The sequence below is a fragment of the Saimiri boliviensis genome, chromosome 5, assembly GCF_048565385.1.
Source record: "Saimiri boliviensis isolate mSaiBol1 chromosome 5, mSaiBol1.pri, whole genome shotgun sequence".
Taxonomy (NCBI): Eukaryota; Metazoa; Chordata; class Mammalia; order Primates; family Cebidae; genus Saimiri; species Saimiri boliviensis.
The window spans coordinates 60,128,655-60,144,644 of NC_133453.1; the positions used below are offsets into that span (position 1 = coordinate 60,128,655).

Below are 15,990 nucleotides of genomic sequence, written 5' to 3' on the forward strand. Positions count from 1 at the left end.
TTCTCACGCTGGTACCTCAGATGTGCTGGTGCTTGCATTAACCCTACATTCCAAGGTGGGTTATAAACACAACCTGCTCCTTTAGAAAGCTCTAGGATGTTGTGTCTGTGTGTTTGTCACATCTCAAGCCCACCCTGGGAGAACAACATTGGCTTTGGCTGGACGTTAAGATATTTATTCTAGACGATTACGCCAAGGCATTAACAGCTGCAGGATTAATTATTTACGGAGTGAGTGTCAACCATCTGAGAGAAGAACCAAAGAAAAATATTTTAAGATCATCTGGTTAAAAAAAAAAATCTCTGCTATACAATACAGTTCTCTGGTCATTTATGACTCTTGAACTTCTTCCTAAAGAAGTAATCTCAGAAAACTGCTCTTTAAAATTATTTCCCCTTTCTTAAGTGTTCTAAGTGCTTTCCCTTTCAGAACCAAGTACGTTGGCCATGTTTGCACCAATTTTCAGACGATGCCCTCCTCAGGGTAACCGATGACAGGTTTTAGTTTTGAAAACTTAAACACGGAAAAGAAATCCGGAGGAAAATGAGCCCCCCGCCCACCAGACTTTCAAATCCGCGGCGAGGCGGCGATGCCTTCTGCGCCGCGGGCCTCCCCGGCTCCGCCAAATATGCCGAGGCTGCTCGCCGTGGTCTGCGAGCCAAGGGCTGGTCAAAGAGGAAAAACAAATAGTTGGTCTGAGGATCTGCAAAAAGAGAGTTTCACTCTGGCTTGACTAATATCGGAAGCAACTGCCCCACCGCGCGGCTTGGCATCTCGGCTTTAGGACCCCTACCGTTGCCAAGGACCTCTTCAGGACGCGAGCCCCGGGGCTGAGGACCGCGGGGACCCCTGGTCGGGACGGAGCCTCCTCTGGCTCGCGGTGCGCGCACGCCTGGAAAGGCGGGATTTAAGGCAGCGATGCTGCGGGAGGCTCTGCAGTGTCAACGAGCCCCCGAGCGGTCCCGCCTCATTCCCTTTCGTGTGTGTGCCTCGCAAGTCTCTGCTTGGTAAACCGTCACAGCTTCGGCGCGCGAGAGTGGCGTTGGCACGGCCAAACCCCGGGGTCCTCGGCCAGGCCAGGGGGGCTGGCGGGCGGCGGCGCCGGGCCGGGCGCGCCCCGCGGGCTCCAGGCACACGCCCCTCACCTGGGCGAGGCCGGGCGCGCAGGCGCTCAGCGCGGGGACAGCGGCCGGGCGCCTGAGCCCCGCGCCGGCCAGAGTTGGACAGTTCCGGGGCCGCGCCGAGCCGAACTGTCGCCGGCGCCACCTCCACCTCCGCCGCCGCCGCCGCCCGGGCTGCAGCAGACCGCGGGAGAACGTCTGCGCGAAGCCCGGGTGCAGCCGTGGCGGGACCGCAGCCGCTACCGGAGCGTGAGCAACAGCTTCCCGGCTGGAGGAGCCACTGCCCCACGCGCCCGCGGCCCGCGCGCCGAGGTAAGCTCCGGGCGCCCAGCCCAGCCCGGCACCCCCGGAATAGGCGCCCTCTGCTTGCCCGGCCCCCGCCCGCCTCCGCGCAGCGAGCCTGCACCTGGGCGCGCCGCCCGAGGTAACGGCCGGGAGGCCCCCTCCGGATAGAGTTTGCACTTTGTCCTGCAGTCCCACTTGTAGAAGAGGGCGCCCAGGCGCCTGTGGCTTCCACGACCTAATCCTAACTCCTGCGAGTCCCTGGAGTTAGGATTAGGTCGTGGAAGCCACAGGAGCAGACTCGGCTGTTCCCCAGGGTAGGCTCCAATTCCCAAGGACGGATGGAGAGGGGAGAGGACGAGGAGAGTGCTCCGCTGTGGTTAGCCGCAGCCCCAGGTCACCTGGGCTGGAAGTTTGGGGCTTTGCTTTCTCTCTGGAAACGGGTCGTTAATTAGGGGACGGAGGTGTGGCAGGAGGGTAGCAGTCGAAGCTTGGGGTCGCGGGTGAGCTCCGCAGCAGAACCCAGATGAGATGGGGCGGAGGGGCACCTAGAAGGTCCCCAAAGTTTGCACTTGTTGGGAGCCCTGAGGGGCGGCCTCGGCCACTAATCTCTGGTGAAGGTGTCCGCGCAGGGTGGGAGGACACTGTGGGACTGCGGAAGGGACTAGGAGAAGGGAAGGGGGAGGACCATCTGTTTCGCTACTGTTTTGTGCGGGGGCCCGTGGGGAGAAGGGAGAGCTGGCAGGACGATGCTTCCCTAGACTCTGGAGGACAAACAGTTTTTATGGTGAACCTGAATAGGGAGTGCTGTTCTTCAGGGGAAATAAATTGCCAAGAAGTATCCCCCGTTTCCCCACGCCCAAGAATACAAAATATACGCGGCTTTGGAATGCTCTGAAAAGTTCTTGGGTTGGGAAACGTCTTCTTTCATTGTCATACAGAGATGAGGTTTGCAGTTCTCTTTGGTTTTTGCTTTGCTGAGGTATACACACCAAGGGGAATGTAAACTTTGTCAAGATGTAGTAGCAAAAAGACCTTCCTATAGAAGGAACAAAACATTTGTGTTATAGGGCCCAGCCTAAAGCGTGGAAACTGGCACCTTCCACACAGTTCATGAAACTGTGGGAAATGCATTTATCTAATTAAAAGAAGGCTTTTCATAAAGTCAATAAGCTACGTCTTAGATAAGTTAAAGGCTTTGGCTTGAAAGAACTCCCTTAAATGTTCCAGGGCCTGATTTCACCGGTTTTCAGCATCCTTTAGTCTTATTTTGATGTCATATGTGCATTGAGTATGTGCTGCCCCCTTCCCTGTAATAGATAAATGCCTTTAGAATGGAAAATACAACATTGAAAGTTCTGTTACTTGAGGTTTTTAAGATTAAAAAAAAATGGTTATTTGATCAAAGTGTTGGTTGTTTTTCAGATTCTATATTCCCAGAAATTAAATATTTGTGGCGTTATAATTTACACTCTTACCTATTTCCAAAAGTGATTTGAGGAAGCTTGGGATGAAAACCACAAATCAAATAGCTATTCTTGTAGATCTCCTTGACCTCTCTTGAATGCATTTGTAGTAAAATGCTTTGGGGAAGGTGAATTCTCCTAATAAAGGAAAAATTACCGTCCATTCTGGAATCATCCTGGGGATTTTAATGTTTTGCAGCATAATTTCTTATGTGCTTTGTTTGCAGTATATTATTTTACATTACATAAGTAATTATCTCTTTATAGAAGTTTAATAACCACTAAGTATCATCTATATTGAAAAAAATGATGTTGATATCTCACAGCATTTTAACAGTATACAGATTCACAAAGCAAAAATAAAACAATAAATTTAATGTATTTTTCTTCAACGGAGGTAGACAGGAAAACAATGGAGGTGTCTCCTTTACAGTCTAACCAGAGAAGGAACTGTCATTAGTATTTGTCACCCAAATGTGGCCAATTAGTGAGACCTGTCAACAGTTGGAGGATAACTTTAAAAAGTGTAGCTATTAAATGAGGATCGATCAAAGTATATCAGGTGCTTTCAGCATTCTTTTTCTCAGGTAAGTGACCTGATTCAAAAAAAAAAAAAAATCTTTCAAAACAATTCTGAAAGGTGAAATGTCTATACAGACTAATGCCATGTGGAGTTGGGCACCATGAAAAAGACAAGGATCTTAAGTCTTTGGACTGGCCACCCTGCCTCCCCTGTCCCTAGACTTTTTCTCCCAGTTGAATTTGAAGATATCATTGCTTGATTTTTAACAGCAAGAATTTATATTTAAAAAATGAGCAATTAGCTAACTTCTTACAGGAGTGAGTCTTTGTTCCCAGAAATAAAGAGCAAAATTGCTTTCTGCTGTTCCCGTAATACCCTATCCTATATGTCTTCAAAGACCTAGAGAACAGGGAGTGTGTGTCTGTCCCAGTTTCCCATTGCTTTTTATGTGCCTCTGGTTTTTATTATAACCCCTCCATACCATTTCACTATTTCTATTTTGCCACCCCCAACCCCCAATTCCTGTCTCTGTCCCCACTGTGTCTCAATGCTATTTTTTTTTTTTTTACCTTTTTCTTTCTTTCTTGTTTTTAAAAAAATTCTGGGGATTTCTCTTGAACTCTATTGCTTTATAGATTATAGGTTGTCTCCTTTTTGCTCTTTTGTATGTTACTTTTTATTCAGTTGTTTCTTTTTATTAGTGCTAGATTATTTCTTCCTGAAGTGACATCCTAGCTCTACTCTCCCTCCTAAATTTTGCATTTACATTTTGAACCACCTAAGAGATAACTTTATATTGCTCTCAGGTGCCTCAACTCTACCAGGTCTAAGTAAGCTCTAATTAACATCTTTCTCCTAAGTGAACAAGGATGACTTTGTGTCAATTTTAATATTTCTCCTAGTCACTGATGACCCTCCCAGTATCTTTGCCTTTCACATAAAATTCACAAACAAGTCCGACAGAGTTCATCTCCATGATGTTTTATGATGCCTGCTTCTTCATCTTTCTATTCCCATGGTGGCTATTTTTTTCAACCTTCTTATCTCTTTCTAGAGACTACCATAATGGCTTCCTGACTCATTTCCCATTTCCATTCTCTCCCAATTTATTTCACACTTGGTTTTGCAGAATAAGCTTCCCAAAGAGAACCAAGCTTAATCACTGGCTAGTAAACTTTTCCTTAGTGTCCTACCAAGTGACATATGAAGCCCTCCTCAAACAGTGAAGAACTTCTGTGGTCCAGCCCCAAAATAGCTCTGCATTTTTTACTTTGATCTCATTGGTTGATAGATCCAGTCATTAATTTATTAATTTCTCCAGTGAATATTTGAGTGCCTACTACATGACCAGCGTGGCACTAGGTAATAATTTTAAAAGCACCATGTGTATTGGCTCCATGAATACATTTAAAATATTATTTTTCAATGTTGAACTCTATTAAAATATAATCTTAAGTGGTTAGAATGGAGTCCCGGAGATCCTACTAACTTCCCCTCCCTGCTTTTACTAGTCTTGAGACATCATCATAGAGTCCCAAGTCTCCTTGATGCAATTTGAGACTTCTCTAGGCTGAAGGTAGTATCTCCTTAACACAGCAGGTTGTCTAACTCTGTGTCATTGCTTATGCTGTTCCCTCTGCTAGGAAGGGGCCCTCTTACTCCCTACAATCATTGACACTTGTCAGAGAGTCAGTGCAATTGCTACATGCTTCCTGATCTCCCTCTGCACTCCAGCTTTTGCTCCAGCAAACCCGGTTATATTTTGCCTAACCTCTTCCCTGTGGTCTACGAGTCAGAGTCTTCCTAATATATACGTGCTCTGTGTATTCTCCCCTAAGGGCACTGCACCAACCTTGCTTAACATGGGACCTTCATTTCCTGAAATACCCAGCCCAGAGCCTGCCATATCATAGGACATCCACAAAAAATTTAACTAGTTGGACTGAATTCTACGTAGTTCTGTAGTCCTAATTTATGTAATAACTATTTTATTAACACCTCAACAGGGTTCTTATAGTAGAACGAGTGCTTCTTAAACTTTAGTGTGCATATAAATCATTACAAAAATCTTACTAAAATGCAGATTCTGGTTGAACAGGTCTAGGATGAAGCCCAAGATTATGCCTTTCTCACAAGCTCCCAGGTAATTTTGAAATAGGTGATCCTTGAACCGTGTTTTGAGAAGCAAAGCAGTAGATGATGCGTGACAAATTTGGGGTTTTCTAGCAGTCCGCACCTCTCTGCCTGGAGATTTTCCTACAGTTTTTTTCTGTTTCAATATTTTCTATTCTGACAGTACGGTGGGCTTGGATGTGCTTTCTGAAACTGAGTGGAAGGTTTGTTTATTCCCTGGTATTTTTACCTCATTTTACTGATACATGATTGCAGTTGCTAGTTCTCCTGACCACATTTTTCTCTGGCCAGTTGCATTGCTTTGTTAAATATTCCTTCTCATTTCCCTATCTTATGCAGATCGCAGATTGTGAGATTGTGGCTGTTCTCCTTTCCCACTCTGGTTTGACTTTTTCTTTTTGTCTCTGCTCTCTTGGTTTCTTAAAATTCTCTTCAGGTGTCTTGGCTGACTTTATGCCCCACCTGTTTTCTTACCGCTTCCAAAATTTTTAAGTGAAAGGAGCACTGAAATAGGGCACAGGAGACTCAAGCTCTCTTTATTGCTAGGGTGAGATGTTGGGCACAGCTGTTTCTTTTCTGGGCTCCTGTATCACTTGTAGATGAAGGGCGTGGGTTACTTCCTGGGTCTACTTTAGCACTAAAATACCATGTGGGATCTGCACGTGGGGCAGAAGGAGCAGGTTGAGGAAAGGAAACAAAAATCTTCTGATGATGCTGGTGCTGATGTATGCCCCCGTCTGGTGTTCCTGTTTCAGGTTCCTGTTCTAGATAAACAACTTGAACTTTAGTTGTTATTCTAGCTCTAATTGAAGAAATATTCCTATTTCTTAAGAAAATGAATATTCCTTGGTATCTTTGAATCCGGTTGTTCTCACCCCAGGATTCACACTGTAATCGCTTTGGGAGCTTTAGAAAAACAGTGATGCTCTTAGCCATCTCTATGGGGTGCTTTCATATGCCAGTATTTTTAAAAATCTCCTTTCCAGACAGGATGGAGAACTACAGTACCTGGTCTGTAAAGGCAGTGTAGTGTGGTATTTAGGAACACAGCATTTTGTTAAATCATGGCTTGGCCACCCACCACCAGCTTTGATAGCTTGCAGGTATGGGGGTTACTTAACTTCTTTGGCCCTCAATTTCTTCATCTGTGAAATGGGCTGACTTGGTTGTAAGATAGTATCTTTGGAGCCAGCAGTAGATACCGTGCACACTGTGGTTGTTCAAGAAATGGTAGTAGCTGTTTATCACCATATTATTAAAGCTTACACTCAGTAATTGGTTAAGGGTTATCTTGCCTTTGCCAAGTTAACACTTTTCTTGACCCCTGGTCAGTTTCAGGATATTCAGCACCATGTGATCAGTCTGAAAAGAAATTTATGAGCATATTTTTTGGAAGTCAGAAAAATACGGAAGAAAGCATCTATACTAACATGAAACAGTCGCCCTTTTTTGATCTATTTGGTGCCACATCAACTCTATGATCTCATAAATAGCAAAGATGGATGAAAATACATGTAAACTGATACAAAAGATGACCAGGCTTTCATACCTACTTTATGAAAAATGACTTAGTCTTTTAATAAAGACAGTTCTATCATCAACAAATAAAGATTGAAATTCATGGACCTAAGAGAGCATTTTATTTTGGAAATAAATATGAATGTACAAAGCAGACCTAAGAGAGCATTTTATTTTGGAAATAAATATGAATGTACAAAGCATTTACATTTCTGAGTTTAAAATGGGAAATGGAATTTAAAAATAAAGAAGAAAAGCACACACAGAGAGATATCCTGTGCTATGCAGGCTAAAGCTAATCAACTTTTTCTTTTCTTTTTGGCTGAGATTCTGAAATAGCCATTATGTTATTATGTTATCATTATATCAGCAAAACGAAGATTAGATAAATGGACATAAACAATATTAACCCAGGGCCCATATTCCCATTTTCTGTTTTTTCTGTACACATCTGAAAATAAATAACAGAGGTGCTCTGTGATTCCAGAGGGCTTGGCAGAGCTGCTCAATCATGATTATCGGGGATTGTTATGCTGATACCCTTCATATGTGAAAGAACTGTAGATGAGTACTGTTTTTCATTGTTTTCTCTTGGAATAAAAAGTTTTATTTCTGTATTATTTACTTTAGGATCAAGGAGAATATTTTCTGTTAAATCTTCACTAACAGCCTACTGTTTATTTTCCATACTGTGATGCAATGTGTACTTTTTTATAACACAATTAAGAAGATGTGATGAAATTTTTAAAAGTACTTTAAGCTACCCTAAGAAAATACCCATTGTGAGAGATAATGAGTGAATTCTTCTAAATCTTTGCTTCAGTATACCAGTGTTAAAACTGTGTAAAATTCTACAGAGAGCTGTGATTTTTGGTGTGTGTTAGTTAAAGAGGCTCATCTGACAGATAGTGTAGTAAATAAGGTTTTCATCGTCTAGAGGCCTGGACGCCTAGCGGTTAGCTTATAATGATTTCAAGCCAGGGTTCAGTTTCAGATTCCTCTTAGGCTTAACAGATTCTTATTCCAGTGAAATAGGTTGGTGCAAAAGTAATTACAGTTTTTGCCTTTATTTTTTAAATGGAGACCTAGTAATAGGTAAAGATAAGGAAATGACTACCATTCATTCAAAGGCAGTCATTAAATCAGTGTCGGTGTATGTTTAGAGTTAAAAGAGATCTTTGTACAAAATCCTCACTGATAAATTAGAAAAATGGGACTCCGAGAATTTAGAATATTTAAAATTTGAGCCTAGGGAAATTAAACATTATGAGTAAGGGTAGAAAACTTCTGGCATTAACACTAGCATTTAAACTTCACAGAGAAATTGTGTGGACCCTGTGATTTCCTTAGATTTGTTACTTTGGAGGTGAAAGCACTTTTTCTCACAGGCTGAGGGAGAAGTTTTACCTTGCATGGTATGAAAACTCTAATTCTTAAATACAAGCACAAAAATGTCATTGTTTGCCTACAAATACACATACTTCAGACATTTCAATTTTATACACATGGAATTTTCTGTTTTTAAATAAGTTAGCCATTGCACATATTCTTAGACATCTGGAAACGATGATGACAAAACACATCTCATTTCCTCCATGTGATGCACTATTGAAGATGGGAAATAGCAAAGCCTAATGTCGAGTTTGGCTCTGGAGTCATACTTTGTATATGCAAATTTCAGTTCTTCCGATTATTAGCTTTGTGACTTTCACTAAGTTACTTAACCTCTCTGTGCTTTAGTTTACCAAGTCTGAAAGAAATTTTCTTGGGATTTTCGTCAGATAAAATTACATAATGCACATAGCATACTTCACAAAGTCCTTGGCACCTACCATACTCATATATGGGATATACTGCTTCCCTAGGTGTCACCCCCCTCACCACCCCGAAGTTCTGCCACAGCATTGAGGGTGCTCCAAAGATACAGACTATTATATGTACTAACCTTAGAAAATTCATCTCTCTCTTCCATTCTTTCATATCTTCCTGCTTACCTTCCCAAAGGTCTCTGCTGCTCCTACCTCCCAGGATAGTATCCCCTCAAGGGGCCTCTAGCACACCAAAGCCATTTTTCTTTTAGAATGGACAATTTCTCCTTCCTCTCTGCAACACAACTCTCCCCTGATGCAAAGGGAGCACATAATTGTAGCCATAATTGTACATTATATAATTATTAATATTAAATACCTATAGGTACACTGATTTCTTTGCCAAGCTAACTTCTGCTACTCTGACTTTTAAACCTTCAGTTTGAAACTTACTAGGTATTTTTCAGTTAAATATTTTGTTTTCTCATCTGCCTTTCCTTGTTTAAAAGAACCATGAAATGAAGGAGAGAATAGTGGTGTGGAAGTCTAAGCATTACGAGGACTTTTGAATATTTATAACCATGTGAAACACAGGTAGACTTGGGTTCTGGGACTTTTGGAGGACCAAGTAGCTGAACACATAGCTTCTACATGAATATGCTTTCTGAACTTGGTATACCTGTATAATCCTGGAATGTTTGGAAATGACCCAAGTGAGGGAGTGATCCAGGTAGAGAAGCCAACTTATGTAAACAGGGTCTATATAACTAGGACTCATTTATAGGATGGTCTTTTTTTTTTTCAGGTACTAGAATCGTATTAATTGTTGGATAGTCACCTCTCCTGGGTTTATAGGCATTTGTTTTCACATCCAAATTTGATTTTCTAAATTGGAATATAGAAAGAAAAATAATTTGTTAAGAGAAAGGTATCATTGTCAAACTGTGTGCAGGATTACCAAAGAGCTGAAGTCCATATGTACCTCATCACTACATGTGTGGTTCTTGAGTCAAACTCACTTTCATAGGAATAAAATCTTGGACTCAGAATGAGGAAGGCTGAGATCTTAGTCTTGTTCCTCTTTTGCATAGTTGTCTTTTTCCCATGCTTGTGTTCATCAAGCTTGTTCAAAGCCATCTCTAATGCAGTCATTATTGGACTTTAGCATGCGAAAGAAGACCTGGAAGTTGGCTAAAGATACAGAGCCATGGAATTAACCCTTGAAATCTCTGACTCACCAGGTCTGAGGTAGGACCCAGTAATCTAAGTAATTTACAAGTATTCCAGGTGATTGACAGACCACACTTGGAGATTAGCACTAGTTCTCAACTGGGGATATATATCAAAATTACCAGTGGTTCTTAGTAAAAGTCCAGCAAACTATGCCAAGCTCAATTCTCTATGCTCAGTACCACAGAACACTCCTACCTTAAGTTGCTTTGAGAAATCATCCACATGGAGCCTGTCATGTATGAATTCTGGAGAACAAGTCTGTGCTCTCTCATTGGGTATTCACTGACTTTTATCTACAGGTTTTAGTCCACCATGGTTTTCCATCCCAGCATGAACCTCTGGACACCTGCCACAGTATCCATGTGAACTCACGTACATTATATGGATTCCAAGGCCCAAACCCTACAAAATCTAAAAGAGGTGATAGGAAGTGAGGTCCTAGAGCTGGCATTTTTGGCTTCCAATATAATAATTATGACTACATAGAGTTTCACCTTTGCCTCCATGACTCACAGTTTTTCTGTAACCACACTGATGGCAGTGACCAGATGGATAGTATTGAGATTACTATGACTATTGAATGTCTACAGGCTGCTTTTGCCTTCTCTGCATCCTGGAAAAAGCCATGTCTCCTGTCCTTGTGGTTTCATGGTGAGAAATAGGCTCCTTTCTCTATGGTCCCTTCCTGCCTTCCCTTCTCCATAGCTGCCAAGTGGAGACTCAGATGACTGTGCCAAATGTACAGATGTGATGGTGCACATTCTAACTGCTGTTGTCCTGGCAGAGATGTCCTCTTTCAGCCCTTGCAAATCCTTGAAGTCTTTCTTTTCTCACTGTGCATAGCTTACATAAGCAAGGTTTAAATTTGTCGAGAATTTCACAGGTTCTCAGATCTGTTTTCTCTCTTTTATATTGCATTGGAAAATGAACAGCATAATGTACTCTTAGCTGGCATGGGTCAAAGGTAGTCTGAGCTTTAGGAAAATTTGATTGTTGAAATCACATTTCTGAATTATTAAGAAATTATCAAGAATTATAGAAAGAAAAACTGTTTACTATATATGCATGACAATGTTTCTGAGTATTCTGTGTGTACTTCTATAGATCCATTTACAGTTGTAAACTGTAGAATTTTTTAATGTTGCTATATGTAATGAACAAAAATGACATTAAACATTTTGAAGCACTTTGTCATGAGTAGCTCTAACTCTGATTATTGATTATTTTGAAATCCAGCAATAGAATTCTATCCTGTGAAGGAATGCTTTGTTATCTATAAAACCTCAGAGAGTGATTGAGAGGAGGGTGGCATAAAGCGACAGTTTAGCATCTTCTTGTTGTAGGGCCATGTTATGATTGAACCCTACGTTTAGTCTGATTCAGTCCTCATAGATGTCAACTTCCTTTTCTTTTTATTTTTTAAAAGACAGGGTCTTGCTCTGTCACCCAGACTGGAGCGCAGTGTTGCACTCCTATTTCACTGTAGCCTCCAACTCCTGGACTCAAGTGACCCTCCCACCTCAGCCTACAAATTAGCTAGGACTACAGGTGTGTACCACTATGGCCAGCTAATTAAAAAAGTATTTTATAAGTGATGTCTTGCTGTGTTTCACAGGCTGGTCTTGAGTTCCTGGCCTCAAGCAGTCCTCCCGCCTTGTCCTCCGAAAGTATTGGGATTTCAGGTTTAAGCCACTGTGTCTGGCCTCAACTTCTTTCTTTAGCTATAAGGAAGGGCTTGATGGTGTTGGAAGACATTGGTGAAGGGGGTGATTGGCAAAAAGGTTGACCTACTCAGAAAATGATAAAACCAACCAAATTAAATGTGAGAAGGGACAGGGGACTTTGCAAACAGGAGATGTCAGAATTTACAGATCTTCTCAAGAGACAAATTGCTGGGTCACATGGCAAGTTTTATCTTCTAACATTAAGAAAAAAATGCAAAAGGCAACATCTGAACTGATGCATAAGGCTAATTCTGGTGGTAATTTGAGGAGCCCTCCATGGGATGGATTTTTAATAGTCCGCAGGGTTTGTGTTTAATTGGAAAGGTCATACCACACTAAGAATCTCTCGGTCAAGCCCACTTTTTCTTCTCTCTCAAGCCTTATTATAACCACAAGAAAGTATGCATTAGGATTATAATTTCAGCACTGGTTGAAGCCACTCTAAGCAACCTAACATGATGGAAGACACAAAGCAGAATCTGTGTGAGTCTCCCCCACCTCCCTGGCTGTTGTTTCTTAACCTCCTTTAGCAAGAGGATAGACAAAGCATGTGCCTCCCCATCTGGTTCTGAATAAGAAGGCTTTGAACAGATATGGTAGTTGCCTGCAAACACTTGAAGGGATGACATGTGGACAAGGAAGTAGATTCATTTTCTGAAGTTCCAGCAGGCACAACCAGATTCAGTGGGTGGGATGCAGGTTTCAACTCAGTATAAGAAAGAACTTTCTAATGATTCATGCTGTCCAGTAATGGTAGTTACTTGAAGTTTCATGTTCTTTCTAACTGAAATTATGTGATAGATGAGAGGATCAGCCACCAGACATAGCATAGAAGAAATTCCTGCATTGAGTGGAAGCCCAATTGAGCTGATTGCTATAATCTGTCTCATTATTGGCATTATTGATAAAATAATTTGAGGAGTGACTATAGGGGAAGGGGTTATGTAAAAAGAAAGGAAGTGGGAGAAGTGTTCCTGAACTCCTTAAAAGATGATAGAACAATTACTTCATTTCTTTCTCCCAGCTTTTTATTATTTTTCCAGCTTTTGAGCACACTGCACTTATTGAACACCTACTATATGCTACAGCATTATCTCATTTAACAGCAAAAAGCACAGATTCCAATGTCTTCCCTCTTAGCCAGAATTCTGCAATTGTTTGCTGCCCTTCACCCAAGGGTCAGGCTTGGTGACTTCTCACAGGTTGTGCTGCATACCCATCACAGCTGAGCTAAACTCCTTGGTAATCTTTTCATGTTTCCATATCACTTTTTCTGTGTTTCTGGTATGGTGCTTGCAATATTAGATTGTAATAATATGTTTGTGTTGATTTTTCTCACTAGACTGTAAGCTACTTGAGGGTAGACCCCCTTGACTTACTTATCAGGTTAATGACTATACAAGTGTCTAACAAATAGTAAATGCTAATGTTCATTGACTCAATATTTTATTGCTTCTCTCATCACATGCTTCCCTCAAAAGAAATACCCATGATGACTTTTATCTTCAATATTTGAAACTAAAAGAAAAAACACTGGAATATTCTTTCTCTTCTGCACCCCACCTTCCTGATACTAATCACATCCTAGTTACTTATCCCATCCATTCCATTTCAGGGATGGAGGGAAAGAATGATGCCAAAAATAAATCCCCAAAATTAGGGAAGGGAAAACCAGTTATTATGCAACTCCTTCATCTCCCCAAATAGGTGTGTTAGCTTTGGTATCACTAGTGAAGGATGAGGAGGAAATCCTTCTCCCACTTCTAACTAGCTGTGTGACCTGGAACTAGTCCTGTGACCACCTAATTGTTTCATTCATGATGACTTGGGGGCTCATTCAGTCTTAAATTCTGTAATTCATAATCTCGTTTCCCTTCAAAGGTTTTCTGAAGTCCCGTTGTCCTTTTCCTCTGCATGGTATTCTCCTGAATAACCACGAAGCCAGAATCATGCTGGCAAGGGAAGAAGTGTTGGGCTTAGAATCCTGTTTGGAAGACGGCATTGGGATAAGACTATATTCTTTGTGATCGGACCCCTCCAGATTGAGTTCCTACCATATGACCTTAGGCAAATTATAAACATATTTAAACTGAGGATTCTTTTCATAATGGGCATAATATATATCTCATAGGATTGCAAGGACTCAATGAGATAATGTATATGAAGTGTTTTTCCTGTGCTGGAAACATGATAAGCCCTTAGAAATGATAGCTGCTGTTATTTGGAAATAGTCCCCTCTCTTTTTTTTTCTTTCTCTTTTCTGTAACACCTGAAAGAGACCAGCACCCAAGTCCTGAAGAAGTTTCCTTGGCACGGGTTTTGTTGTGCTCTTGAACATCATTTCTTCACGTTGCAGACTTAGTAGAGGACGGTCAAGGTTCCTTCCTGCTGAGGCATTCTGCTCCCCCATGTTCAGTGGCCAAAAGAGCAGCCCATTCACAGTGGTTGAGATTATATTTATTTTAACATTTGCATAGAAGACACAAATGTTACTGAGGAGACGCTAGAAATGGACGTAGGGTCGTATATCTTAATATCACATAATGTATCTTACCCAAATCAAAATTCTTTCATTTGAAAAGGCTTTGACTGAGCAGTGGTGGCACAACAGCTCCTGAGCCTGGCAATAAATAGACACCTTATAAAAATTTATGAACTTCAGGTTGTAAAGAACAAACTGCACATACCGAGTAGTAGCATTCTTATTAAAATAATTTCATCTTTAAGTCCATTGTCTCTGTATCACCTGTAATAGAAGCTTGTGCTATGGCTAGACACCTCAACAGCCTGTAAACTTTTATATGGGCTTCTGGAAAGGGATGATTGGTTTACAATATATGATTTTCTCATCTCACCATATTAGATTATTAGAGATAGCGTCCCTGGATGTAAAATTTCAATCCTGTGTAAACCTATACCTCTGAGACTGTGCAGCCTGCTAGCAGAGTGGAAATGGAGCATAATAAATCTGCCCTGAGCCCATTTCTTTCCACACAGCTCCATAACTCATTCTTTGCTTGGTACCCATGACTGTTTTTTTACAGCAAATCAGTCTTCATCCGGACTGGCTCCTCTCATGTGCAGCACCACCTCCTCGCTCCAGACCTCACCTCTTGGCATGCTAGACTCCTCTAGGGCTTCTTTCTAGAGCTGTGTGCCACCATGGACCCTCTATCCAAGCTATGTATCATATGGCAAGCAGTTATCCTAGTTATAGGCTTCTTTGTTGAAGTAGACTTTTAAAAAGATACTCTGTTTAAAGTGGATTTAAACAAACAATGGCATCTGTGGAGCACATCGATATGTGCAATGAATATTTCACTTATTCTTTCCTGAGGCTCCTCTGAGGGGGCAGAGAAGGGGTAACCTGATACTAGTACCACACACTTCTTTATTCCAGTCCCTTCCACAGTGTCCATCTGTGCTGCCCTGCAGCTCCCATGGCTTCTGTCCCTCTCCTCTGGTTCATTGTTGCTTTGGTCCAATGGCATTGCCACTATCTGCTACTACTAAACCAAAAGTGTCTGCAGGGAACTTAGGAAAAAAGAAGCGTTTAGGAAAACTTTCTCCAAGGAGGAGTGGAGACAGCCATATGAAATTGGGAATTAAATACATGGTTTCTGGCCCTGTATCCACTCTTAATTATTGTGGTGAGATTGAGCGGGGAATTTATCTTTAGTGGACCTCAGTTTTGACATGTGTGAAACAAGTAAGTAGGAATAGGTAAATTTTAAGAAAAAAATTTGTTAAGTACGAACTTGGAAAATTGACCTCTCTTTTTTCTTATAATTCAATAATTAGGTGTCTTGAGAATAAGCTGGTAGAATCTGGGGCTTTGGAAGAAGAGGTATCAAGATTATTGTGCTACCCTGCAGGGTATAGTGTGGGGACTGCTCAATAGTAATTTTGTGTAGAAGGTTATCAGCTATACTCTGGTAAGAGGGCAGGCACCTAGCACAGCAGTTTGATGAAGAATATAAGAATGGGGTCCTTAGCAGACAAGAAGCAGTGGCACCCAACTTGTCAGTTTTAGGGGAAGAATATATTAGTGTTCTCCAGTGATTTTAAACACTGTTAACTAAGTAGTTTGTTACACTCTTAAAGAGTGTTTTCACCTGCATTTATTCATTCACATTTTCTTCAACTCCTTGAATTTGGTAAAAGCTTTTGTTTCTTACCACC

General features: G+C 41.5%; 1 protein-coding gene across 2 annotated transcripts in view; it reads left to right on the forward strand.

Annotated features, from left to right (window-relative positions):
• Window positions 1-553: 553 nt before the first annotated feature.
• ZNF385B (zinc finger protein 385B) overlaps window positions 554-15,990 on the forward strand; it is a 393,057-nt gene continuing 377,620 nt past the window's right edge. The window contains exon 1 of one of the 2 annotated variants that reach the window (XM_039470115.2): window positions 554-1,433. The gene's annotated coding sequence lies outside the window, so the exon portion shown is untranslated. The remainder of the gene's footprint in view (window positions 1,434-15,990) is intronic. The other variant, XM_039470116.2, reaches the window with a different exon arrangement.